The 12,636-nt window shown below is 37.7% G+C and overlaps 1 pseudogene; it reads right to left on the bottom strand.

Moving 5' to 3' along the window:
- Positions 1-4,734: 4,734 nt before the first annotated feature.
- On the bottom strand, positions 4,735-9,391 carry LOC137241240 (ubiquitin carboxyl-terminal hydrolase isozyme L5 pseudogene; annotated as a pseudogene).
- Between the last annotated feature and the right edge of the window lie 3,245 nt (positions 9,392-12,636).

Genomic DNA, 12,636 nt, shown 5'->3' with positions numbered 1-12,636 from the left:
GCAGGCTCTCAGCGATATCCACAATCAGGCATCGGACCTCTATGTCGGGAATAGCCCATTGAATCTAGTTCTTAAAAAAAAATACCCAGAGCTCGCAGAAGAGAACGCATTCTCCATAGGGAAACGCGCGTCACTCTAGCTCAATTTTAATCTGGGTACTGTAACAGATAAAACTCTTACCTATCCAGAACAACTCCCGGCATATAAAATGTATGTTCGGCTTGCAATGTGTGCCCACATGACACCAACCATTTCTTCAATTGTAATGTGGAACCAACGCCTCTAACACCTTTCTCAGTATGGTCCACCCCTGTTTAAATTGCAAGTTCCTTGTACTCGCGTTAGAAGATATTGATGATTGATGATATTGCTCTCTAAAAATCAAATTTTGAATTAGATATATAAAGTACGCAAAAATATGCTTAGATCACAAAATTTTTATCAAATTTTTTTGAAGTAAGAACTCCTACAAAAACGAAATATTTCAGTTATCACTTCCACCCTGTTGGATTTGCTTGATAAAAACTAACCTTCACTTTGGCCAACACATAAAAAGCCATAATCTTTAATTTTATAAATTTCATATCATAAAATTTGTTTCACAAAAATATCAGCAAAGAAAACATATTTTCATGATATTTAAATTACAAAAGCATTTATTCATTGTATTACACTTTTGCTTTAATTAATTCGTTCGCAGCGTATTGCATAATTATTTTAATTAATTTCATTACGTCTTGGTCAACTGTGGGACATAAACATAAAAAATAAAATATTTCCCAAAATAAAACCACTTCAATTTATTATAATCATTTACTTGAGCATTAACAAGTTGTTATTGTTTTTTTACACCAACAACTCTGCGCTGATTTAACTCTTCCACTGTGATTTACAGTTTATTAAGTCTTACGCAACGACAGACAAGAGGCTGTAAAAAAAGAAAGCAAGAAAGTAAATAAACGCTGAAAAACAGCCAAAAGTAAAAAAGAGACAGTTACAAAGTGGTAGTAATAACAATAACAACTAGTAAAAGTTTCCGGTTGCATTCAGTGGCAATGCCAACAACTAAATGAACATAAAACTGTCTTGCAGCAAGTAAAGGGAAGTAAAGAATTTCTTACAGCACGCGCCAAAACAAAAATCTGCTTCTGTGTCTGTGTGCGTGCATGAGTAAAAGCGTGCAGTAAAAAAACGCATACATGCGCAGATAAATATTTAACTTTTAAAAGATTAATGACACAAATTTTGTACCAACAAATGTACATAGCTAAATACATAAATCTCTTTTTCCAACCAAGTCAAGCTGAGCTGCAAACATTTGAAGGTACTTTAAAGCTATTTGATAAGGGACTGTTTCGGTTTTAAATTTGTATTAAATAGTTTATTCTTGTACTCAGCGTGCTTTGCACACAGAGTATATTAACTTTCATTGGATAATGGATTTCCATATATCAAAATAATCAGTATCGAAAAAAATACCAGCAAGATAGCGTAGTAGTTAAGGCTACTGCAGTTTCACCATGTGATTCACGGTTCGAATCCCGGTCAAACCTTTGATAACATTACAAAATTGCCTGATGATGATTACGTTGGCGGTTTTCGAAATGGTTCCATCGCAATATACCAGTAAATGTTTCTTTCTTTTCAGTTTCTCTTAGAAAACATAATAATTGAAATTCAATTATTATAAGCCGGTGTTAAGCCCATGAATTCTTAAATATAAGTATAAACTGAACACACCATTAAACAAACAAACATAAAAAATTGTGATTGAGCCATGACCGTCCGTCCATCGGTCCGTCTGTCCGTCTGTCCGTTAACACGACAACTTGAGTAAATATTGAGATATCTTCACTAAATTTGGTCCAGCTTATCTAGAACCAGAGTAGATTGGTATTAGAAAGAAGCGAAATCCGATGATAACCACGCCCACATCTTATATATATAACATTTTGGAAAACACAAAAAACCTGATTATTTAGTAAATAATACATCTAGAATGAAGAAATTTGACATATGGGGTGATATTGAGACTCTTGATAAAAACTTCAAAAAAATTTTTTAAATGGGACCGCCCCCTTGTGATAAATTAAATTTTACAAATATTGTTAATCATAAATCAAGAATCGCTGAACCTATCCTAACCAAATTCGGCAGAGAAGTTGCCTTTGCTATAGGGAATTCTTTGAAGAAAAATTTAAGAAATCGGTTAGGAACAATGCCCACTTTTATATAAAAGATTTTTAAAATGGTCGTGGACGAATAAAATAAGCTATATCTTTGCAAAAAAGAGCTTTATATCAATGGTATTTCATTTTCCAAGTGGATTTGTAACAATAAATAGGAAAGGCTTCAAATTAAAAAAAAATGGGTGTGGCACCGCCCCTTTTATGACTAAGCAATTATCTATATTTCGGGAGCCATAATTCGAAGAAAAATTTACATATCGTAACAAAATTGGATACACATATTATCCATTATAGAAGAAAATATTTCTAGTCAAAATGGACGGGATCTGTTAAAGACCACGAAAACTTAGATATAAACCAAGTTTAAAAGGGTCGTGGACTAGAATAATAAGCTATAACTTAGCAAAAAATAGTATTGAATCAATGATATTTCACTTATCAAGTTTTACTGTAAGAGGAAATGGGGCAATACGTAATATTCCTATATTGCTAATAGAAAATGCTCGCAATGAGTTTTGAATTCGAAATAAAAACAAGACAGCCTACAAAATTTTTGTGATTGTAGCAGCACATAATGTAATGATAGAAGGTGGAGGATGAATTGTATTTTGGAAGTACAAGAGAATGGGGGCATAAAAAAGGGCCCCTTTTTGAAATGGTGCTTAAATTCCTACTTTTTAAATAATGATAAAATACAGAAAGAAGTGTATTTAGATTGATTATTGTGCAATTTAATCATAAAAGTTATGAAATGAAGATTGCTTTTTTAAATCTTGAAACGTTTGCAACTTATAAATTTCTTTTGAACGCATCAATTTTGCTGGTAATATTCTTGGACAAGGGTCGAGTGCTAATAAACGACCAAAAATGCCGGCAGAGGTGTCAAAAGTCATGTTTTTACTTTGGTATCAATAACCTGAAAGATTTCACTAATGCCACAAGATATTTGCAAAAAAAATTTTTTAATTTTTATGCACGGAAGTGTTCTGGGAAAAACGGACCTGGATCTTATCCCAGTTTCAGAGCGGCCCGGGATCATTGCTCAGATTATTGGTACCGAGGTCAAAATGTGTCTTTTGAACACTTTCTCGACATTTTTGAACGTGTATTAAGGGTCTACTCCTCTTCTGGAGTATTAACTAAGGTAGTTTTTAATATATTACTTGATGGGAAAAGATGTTCAACACACATTAGGAGGACGGACAAGGCAGTAGGTATACTAATTTGGTGGAATATTAATTCAGGTTCTGGCTTTAGTCTTGATCCCTTAAACCTGAGATGTTTAAGCTGTGAGAAGATCCGTTTTTGGCCACCTAACATTGAATTCGACGCTGCGGCGAACTGTAGGCAGGGGCTCCGGAGCCGAAGAGATCGTGTACACATTTGGCCAAGCATTCGCTGACAGTAAAGATGCCAGCGGGCTGCAACAACTTTTCAGAAGCTCGTTTGGTACATCTTCATGTGTAAGTTCTAAAGAGCATAACGTCTTCATTTTATAACGCACGTTGTTGCTTTAACGACAAAGACACTCACCAAATGCTTTGGGGGAATGTTGGGTGTTGATAGTCCTTTGCCGGATATAGATTCGGTTTGTTCCATTAAGGTTAAACCTTCTAGGTCATACCACCCTCTTCACACGGTAGAAAAGCTTCTGATAGCCATTCAAAGGAAATGATCATCATGGGCGGCTGACTTATAGATCAATGGCGGTCATTATACAAAGTTGTAATGTAGCCATAATCCCCGTCCTGAGCTTGGAAAACGCCACATAAAACGACATTAATACAAATAAAACAGAGCTGCGAGGTATAGAAGACTGTACTGTCCCATTAGAGAATCATGTAACCGGCGGTGAGATATGCCTATACTCGGACAGCCAAGTGATAGTACGCTTGTGTATCGTGGGACACCTCTGAGGCAGTAACGGTGAATCTGCTGTTTTATCAATACAGAGTGACATACCCTCCAACTTCAAAAAAACAACGGATACCTGTAAAATCACCAAGCAAACTTGGCCTGATTACAACCAGAAAAGAACAGAGTATCTATTAAATATGCCTAGAAAAGAGATATTCATGATCATATGCACAAGAATAGAATATTGGTCGTTTGGCCTGCATTGGGATAGAATGTCAACCCCCTTTCATGGGCAGGGGAGGACGGTTGTAAGGAAACCCACTTGGTCTGCGAGTGCCCAACATTTGAGAACATTAGGTATCGAACTAAAATCTGTTTTGTGCTACCCGATTTAATGGCTGTATTAAAATGGTCCATTAAAGACATAAGGAGAAATTTTGATTTAACCAAATGGTTTGAGTAAAACAAACACAGCGTATATTACGTTATTGGTTCTATGGGAATACAGTTTGCATGAAAATGGCGATAGAGCGAGCGACCAGCAAACAACCAGGAAAGTCGTAAGATCAATTATTTTGTTACGCACCTCCATGTATTAAAATGTTGACACATGTTGAATTATAGTTCCATTTTATTGTTAAATATAAAAGAAAATTAGATACATACATTAAACCCTTAAGATTTTCTTTTAGATACAGCAGCTTTGCCTTTCATATATGGGCATTAATTGACCTCGCTCTCTCAAAATTTTAAGTAATTCAACGATGATTGGTAAATATTTGTGCTTACACCGAATGTTTTCAATCTTATATCGTTTCCATTTTCCCCTTCATATTCAATTTTTGAACGCAATTTTGTTATTTCCGTCTAACGATCTTCACCATCTCCAGTACCCATAACATTGTCAGCAGTCGCCAACATTTTATCGATTTTCTCCTGATATATTCTCAATCTATCTGACACTAGGGCCGTAAGATTAAAATGTATTTCATCTTTGCTATAGTTTTGCATAATTTTCTCAATTATGGCGCGTACAACATCAATCCAATTTTCTTTGGAAGATACTGCGCCCAAATCCAATGGCCCTCTTTCAAACCATCAAATTCATATAAACGTCCATTAATTGGTATTTATGCAATAAAATGATAAACATCATCTTTATTTTAATTTTTTGTATCTAGTTCATCAAGGGTTTGTCGTGCACTGAGGAATTTTTGGTGCACTACTTAGAGTGAGGCCTTTTGTATAAGGCTCAAAGGACTGCGAAAATTCTTTGAATTCAGTAAGTGTTGGCCCCAGCTTAACGTCTTCATGATCACAGTTCAACAGAATGCTAAGTATTGCCTGTGTTGCGCATGCATTGTTAATGACTTGCTTTGCAAAGAATATATTATGTAGACGATCATCGCGTACAACGGATGCAGATGATTCATCATCCTGCACCCATTTAAAAAGGAAATGAGCCCATGTATGGATTCGTGGTCTTTAAATAGGTCAGGTTCAAGATCTAAACTCTAAATCTCCTTCACTTGAACGCCTTTACATCTAAATTCACGTATTAATTCCGTAAATACACCTGGATCGCTCTCAATTAAACACAAGCTGCCTGCGGCGTCGGAAATTCGTTTCGATTTGAATATTATTATATTGATTTTTGTGAAATTTTTATTGAAATCAGCTAACTTTTATATTCATTAAAATCAAACAAAATTATTAAATGAGAATTGTCACACGTTTGAATGATAGAAAAGCCAACACAAAGCGGAACTTGAGAAAAAAAGTGATGCGGTTGTAAATTTTTTCAGAGAAAGTAATTGGTATGGTTTTACATACATTTTTTCCTCTGAATAAAAAGGGAGTTTTGTAAAGCGACCACATTCTTATTTCTAAGATGGCCGCATTAGCATAAGTGTGACAAGAAAAAATTTAAATTTAGGTAAATTCGATTATTGAATACAAAAACAAAAACGTGTAAACAGTAATATATCGGCACTCTGATGTTTGGAAATGTACGTAGCCTTTTGTAGCAATATAGGAGACAAATATGAAATATTAATTGAGTTTTGTATTTGAAACGGAAAATAACAATTACTTTTTGAAATTTTTATTTCGCTCTAAAAATAAAAGTTAACTTCCAATCTTTTTTGTTTTCCTTTGAAAATAATAGTTACTTTTAGAGTTTTTTATTTCTCTCTTAAAATAGCAGTTATTTTTCGAGTTTTCAATTTCGATAGCAATATATAAGTTCTATAGTCGAACGCCTGGTGACTTTAATTTAAGTCTCTTTTGCCCATTCCCTAAAAAGGGGATCCTGCAAACAGTGCTTGCTATAGCATATTCTTCAGTGTGGTACATAAGGTCCTCTCAAGCGTATTGTTCGTATATTTTATTTATATATACGTATATTTTACACCCACCGTGAATAAGCTGATTAGAATTTATAAGTGTGGCTGCAAATCTGGTTAGTTATTATCGACCAGACCTATGAGTCAAATCTTCGAGAAAACCCGCGAAAAAGTATTCACACACATGAACTCTTCATTGATTTTAAAGCGGCCTTCGACAGGCCGAAAAGGAGCTGTATATATGCCACCACGTCCGAATTTGGTTTCCCCGCAAAACAGTAAACGGCTATTCAAAATGACGTTGAGCAACACCATCAGCCAGTCTGAATTGGGAAGGACCTCTCCAGGCCGTTAAAAACTAGGCGATGTTGCAGATACCTATCTTGCGATTTTTTCAGATAATGCTGGATAAAGTAATTCAACCTGCAGAGCTTATTCGCTCTGAACAATATTCTAATAAAGTGTGTAATTACTGGAATTTGCTAACGATATTGATTAATTTCATGTGCCTGAACATCCGCGCTCTAAGCTCTGCTTACTCTTAACAAGCAAAAGAAACAGAAAAGATAGGTTTGATGGTAAATCAGGACAAAACGTCGTAAATGTTGCCATTGAGCAAAGAGTCAGCGCAAGTGCGCATTGGCACCCACACTACAAAACGGCAGCCATAATTTCAAAATAGCAAAAGACTTTTTTTATTTGGAAGCAAGCACGAACAAAAACAACAACATCAGCTGCATCCAACGAAAAATCATCCTTGCCCTATAAAGCAGTTGAACTAGGAAGGCAGTTGACAAGATGAGTCCTCTCAAACGGATGCAAACGGAAATCTTGCTCTGGAAGTCACTCATCGCAGCCGTCCTGCTATATGGTGCAGGACAACAGATCATGACAGGATCAGATAGGGAGAGAGAAGTTCTTCGAAAGATTTACGGGCCTTCACGCAGACCGAAGAAGATTAAATGATGCGCTTTGTTATGCGAATGAAAGTTGATGCTCCGTTTAAGAAAGTATTTTTATCGTAGCCCGCCTACGGACACAAAGAAGGAGGGCGGGCTACCTCCGCTCATTACCTTTCCTCTTCGAACCATTTTGAGGACCTGATGAAACCTGCCAGGTCCCTGATATCATGCTCCACAGCTTGGCTCAGATTATCTGGAAATGGAGCCCCCAGAAAGCGCTTCCGCGCTTCCCTTAGTGCCGGGCAGTTGCAGATGAGGTGAAGCATAGTTTCCTCCTCCTCATCCTCTTTCCAACTCCTACAGCATCGACCATAAGGCGCTCCTAACCATTATGCATGCCTACCTATGAGGCAATGACCCTTCTTAGGTTTTACACGGGGCATGATCTTTTAGGATACCACTTAGGCCAAGTTTTTTTCGATGTTCGACACCCTGGTGTTTGTAGCCATCTTCCGTCACCTTGACGGTGGATGTGCCCTTTCAGCATTGGCATGCATTTGTACAGGGGCATACCTAAGCGTTCTTGGCCAGGAAGAACCCACCTGGTTGTACCCTGCCTAGCGATGTCCCTATGCACAGGCACCCATGTGAGGTATACATGGTTCTCTTCAGCCATCTCTTGAAGAGATCGGCGACAGTTTAGTGATAGTTCAGAATTTATTGGGTAGGAGCCAATAGATTTTATGGCAGCTTGGCTGTCACTGAAAATAAAAATTTCTTTGCTGACGGTGTGTGTCCCTATCCTAGCTGCGGCTTCCATTATGGCTACAACTTCTACCTGGAATGCACTGCAGTGGTCGGGTAGTCTGAAGGAGAGCTGGAGGTCAAGGTCCCTTGAGACTATACCGTTTAGCTTGGAGCCGTCCGTATATATGGAAAGGCTGGTGTCAATAGCAAAACAGCTATCCGACTCCGTCCAGTCATCCCTGCTGGGGATGTTTATCTTAAAGTTGGTTTCCGCAACTGCTGTGGTCGCACAGTGATCCGTGCTAAGTGGAAGAAAACTGTTTTGGTTTAGTATACTTGAGTGTCCTGTGGTCTCATTGTTCCAACACGACAACTCCCTTAGACGCAGGGCTGACGTTGCCGCCGCTCGTTAACCGGCTAGATCCAATGAAAGGATGTCAAGAATGACCTGAAGAACTTCTTAGAGCCCCACTTATGCTGATCATGCTGGAACTGTGAACTTTACCCAACAAGTTTTAGTTTGACGCCTTTCTCAAGGATGGCCACTATACGACTACTCCATACAGCAGTATGGGTCGGATAATCGCGGTACAACTCCAACTACGTATGTTGCGGGTGAGTCCCCATTATTTGCCAATGGCTCTTTTACAGGTATATTATGCAATGTACGCTTTCTTTTGTCGCTGAATAACGTTGTCTTTCCAGTTCATATTTTTGTCTAAAACTAAGCCTAAAAATTTGGCCTTATCTGCCAGGCTTTGGGGCACTTCGTTTAGTTCTGGATTAACGATGGTATTTTGTATCGTTTGGTATATAAGGCAAGCTCAACTTTATCGGAATTGACGCTGAGTCCACATCAGGAAGCCCATAGGGTAACCTCTGGCAATGCTACCTGCTTCAAGTCGCATACAATTTGAAGGAACTTGCCTTTGTAGGCAATCGCTAGATCATCAGCATAGGCCACAATCTTCCCGCTCCCCCACCTAGTATCTCTTAATAGCGAGCTTACCGTTAGGTTCGATAGTAGAGAGGAAATGACACCACCCTGAGGTGTGCCCCTTGCGACAAATCGTGTTATATCAACCTTCCCCAGTGAGGAAAGGACATTCCTTCCCTTCAGCAGTTGATCAATGAGTTCCACTAGGGGTCTATTTACGTCCAGACCCGTTAAAGAATTGTTAACGGCATCTGGACTTATATTGCAGAATACTCCTTCAATTTCTACGAAGGCCACAAGACAATTATCTTTTTCGAACAAAGATGTTTCGATAGTAGAGACTAGGCCGTGTAGCGCAGTCTCCGCAGATTTCCCTTTGGTGTAGGCGTGTTGATAGCCAGAAATGAGGTTCATATCAATGTTGTTAGTTAGAAAATCGCTAATTATTCTCTCTAGAGTCTTGAGTACGAAAGATGTAAGTAAGTTCTGCTCTGAAAATAACAGTAATTCATCGAGTTTTAATCTCGCTCTAAATAAATATCTCAAAAAATAAAAATCAGAACTGTATTTGCCATGCCGGATTTAGATATTTATGTATGGCGGTATGATTTATTACTTCAACGCAGTAATATATATATTTTATAAGTTAAATGAAGCAATTTCTTGTAAAAATAAAATTTAGTACGCTTTCTGCGCCATGTATGACATTATTAACTTAATAGTAAACAATCAGTTGTGGAGTGCGTCAGACGCCATGTCGTATACGCAACTTTTCTGTGTGAAAGTGTTGCAGCCAATTTACATTGTTTCGCTTTCCCTTATTTATTATTGATATTATTTCATTTTGTGAAGTATTGATTGACAACTTTATTGAACTTTTGACTTAAGTGTTGTCAATCAAATGTTAGCGTGTAAATGAATTGAATGCTTGTATTTGTTTGTACCGTTTAGCTATTCTTTGTATCTCAATCACTAGCACTCAAGTGTTGCCAATCAATTGTTAAAGTATAAAAGCATGAAAACATGAAAACAGCAAAAAGGGAATATGATACAAATTAAACTAGCTGTAAACAAGAAAGTAAATAAATATGCAATACACAACTTTAAGAGCGTATATTTTTGGTTTTTTTATTGTTTACTATTACGCTTTGGTATCTATGTTACGAAGATCTGTGGGTTTATTGAATGGCCATCTTGATGATGTGAACTGGAGAGTAATCCAGGTTAGTAAGCGTGATATTGACTATCAGCTTGATTATTATAAATATTATTTTCCCTTCCGTATTTAAAATTACCTACGAAAACATTTGCCTATTGCAGATGTGTAAGCAGTAAATTTTTTTCACCCCCAAGTTTAAAGCGCAAACTATACGTGCAGACGTACAATTTTGCCCGCAGTTCTGTTAATTTTACCCTTGTTTTGTAGACGCTTTTACAAGCCTGGGAGCTCCTTGTGGCGACTTTACTATAAAAAAATTTACTCTAAACTCAATAAAAATTGAAACCGATTCTGAACTCTAAATCAATTGGGTTTCGTTACCCTAACACTGATGCAACACATTTCGTTTGAATAGGTCATGCAGCTTCCTGGTGATATGCCATCTCCAGAAAAGAGCACAATGGTCTCACTAAAATATACTATAGCACAGATGTGAGTTGCGTAGGAAAGTGAAGTAATCGAGTTCATACAAGGACAGTGAAGAGATTATCAGGAAGATCAGCTGCACTCCCCTAATTGTATGTTGCAGTTTTGCTTTTCTGTTGTGGTCTTAAACTTTCACGTCTTCACACATTGCTCAAAATCATATCCATACATTAGCAATTAATAGGTTCTTCCTCAACCACTACGTCTTTAACACATGGTTTTTATGAGGCATGTGAAAAGTTTGGATCTGTAAAAGAGAGTTTAATCTATTAAAGTCTACTTATCAAAATTGCGCCAAAATAGCCTTCTCTGCAAAGTATGGTGAAAGAAATAGTGGCTGATCACATCAAAGGTCACCTACTCGTTTGAATGTACGTAAACGCATCCCGGGAAGTTCTAATATCAACGCACGTGGGGCGTCACTTTGTGATTACCTTTTAACAACTGGTATTGTAGTTTGGAATGACGACAATGAACTAACTTAATAACCTAAAATCGCCAAGAGGACTTAAGCCTTACTAACTGTAGCGAAAGCATTTATAGGTGAATTAAAAAATTGCGTGTCCTTGAGGTATACTAGTTCATGAACCACCCTTTCACTGAAGTAGTTTTACACTTTCCGTTGAAGAGCCAACTTTGAAGCGTTACCCATGAGCTTCGTATCATAATGAGTTGTTAGCAAGACCTTCTCTATGGGCATCAAAACGCCCTCATAAACAGATGAGCTGCAAGATATACCTTGACATCGCCACACTCAAATTCTGTAGAATACAAAGGCTTTTCCATTGCCAGAACCAGCCCACAAGCCTCACTGGTGATTTTTGGACTTGGACCCACTTCGTAAATCTTGTAAAGAATTATTCAAAAGAGCTTAAATTCTAGGCCGATCCATAATGGATATGTCACAAAAATGGACTAAGCGCCTACAACGCAGCTATGAGACGTGAGAAGAGAATATAACTTCGTGAAGAAACTTCTGCATTGTAGTCGAAAGTATCGACAACACAGCAAGGCTAAAGTGCTACCCTGATATGTGTAGAAGGAGAAACTGTGTATTGGCTCTTAAATACACATTTCTGGGAAATATTAAGTCCTTCGTACTAAAGACCCTGGAGAGGGTAATTAGCAACTTCCTCACCACGACTTTTGACAGCAACATCATTTGGGATTATCAACATGCGTACATCAAAGATTAATCAACAGAATGAGTACATCTACCACCAAGTCAACGATAAATGGTTTCAAAGCCCATGGTGACGAACATCTAAGAAAATCTGGCCAAAATGAGCATAACACCCGAAGTTGTACGTTCTATATCAAAATAGTTCAAATCTTTCCTGAAAGATCATTTCGGGTTTACCCAAGAGAAGCTGGCCCAAAATTGGATCAGTATACTGAAGCAGAATATGGACAAATAACATTACTGCTCAGACTGGATTTGCGTATATGGAGTCGTCCAGGAACATGAACCGAAAGAAGACATGATTCAGCTTGGTCCGAGGTTAATACAGTTAGACGTGTTGCGATTCGACCTCATCGTGTTCCATACAATTGTAGTAAGAAGAGTTTTCTAGTGTGTTGAGACAAACCGCATAGACTCGCGTAGGTAGTGTTCCAACAATTACTCAAGGTTCATTTGTACACCTACCGATTACAAGTGGTTCGCAGAACTCGGAGTTTTCTACTACGCGTTACTCGCATTTCACAAGTATTCATCTAAGCCAATTGGTAGGCGAGGTAGATTTTCGTTATGTTGCTATTCCTCAAAGCTAAGTTAATGGTGATCTTAAAATAGTTTTTGCTTAGTAGGGCATTCCCGGGCATTCAATAGATATTTATATTTGCTTAGGTATCCGTTTAAAAATACAATTCTCGAAACGAAATCTCACTGAGTCCCATCCACAACACCTTAAATGCGTTGACCTCCACTAGGACATTACACTGACTATGCCGCTTAATATTGTGTTTTAATTTAAGCTCCCCACAAAACACCCGCCTACTAAACATCTCCACC

The sequence above is a fragment of the Eurosta solidaginis genome, chromosome 1, assembly GCF_040869045.1.
Source record: "Eurosta solidaginis isolate ZX-2024a chromosome 1, ASM4086904v1, whole genome shotgun sequence".
NCBI lineage: Eukaryota > Metazoa > Arthropoda > Insecta > Diptera > Tephritidae > Eurosta > Eurosta solidaginis.
This window is presented reverse-complemented; position numbering and strand designations above follow the sequence as displayed.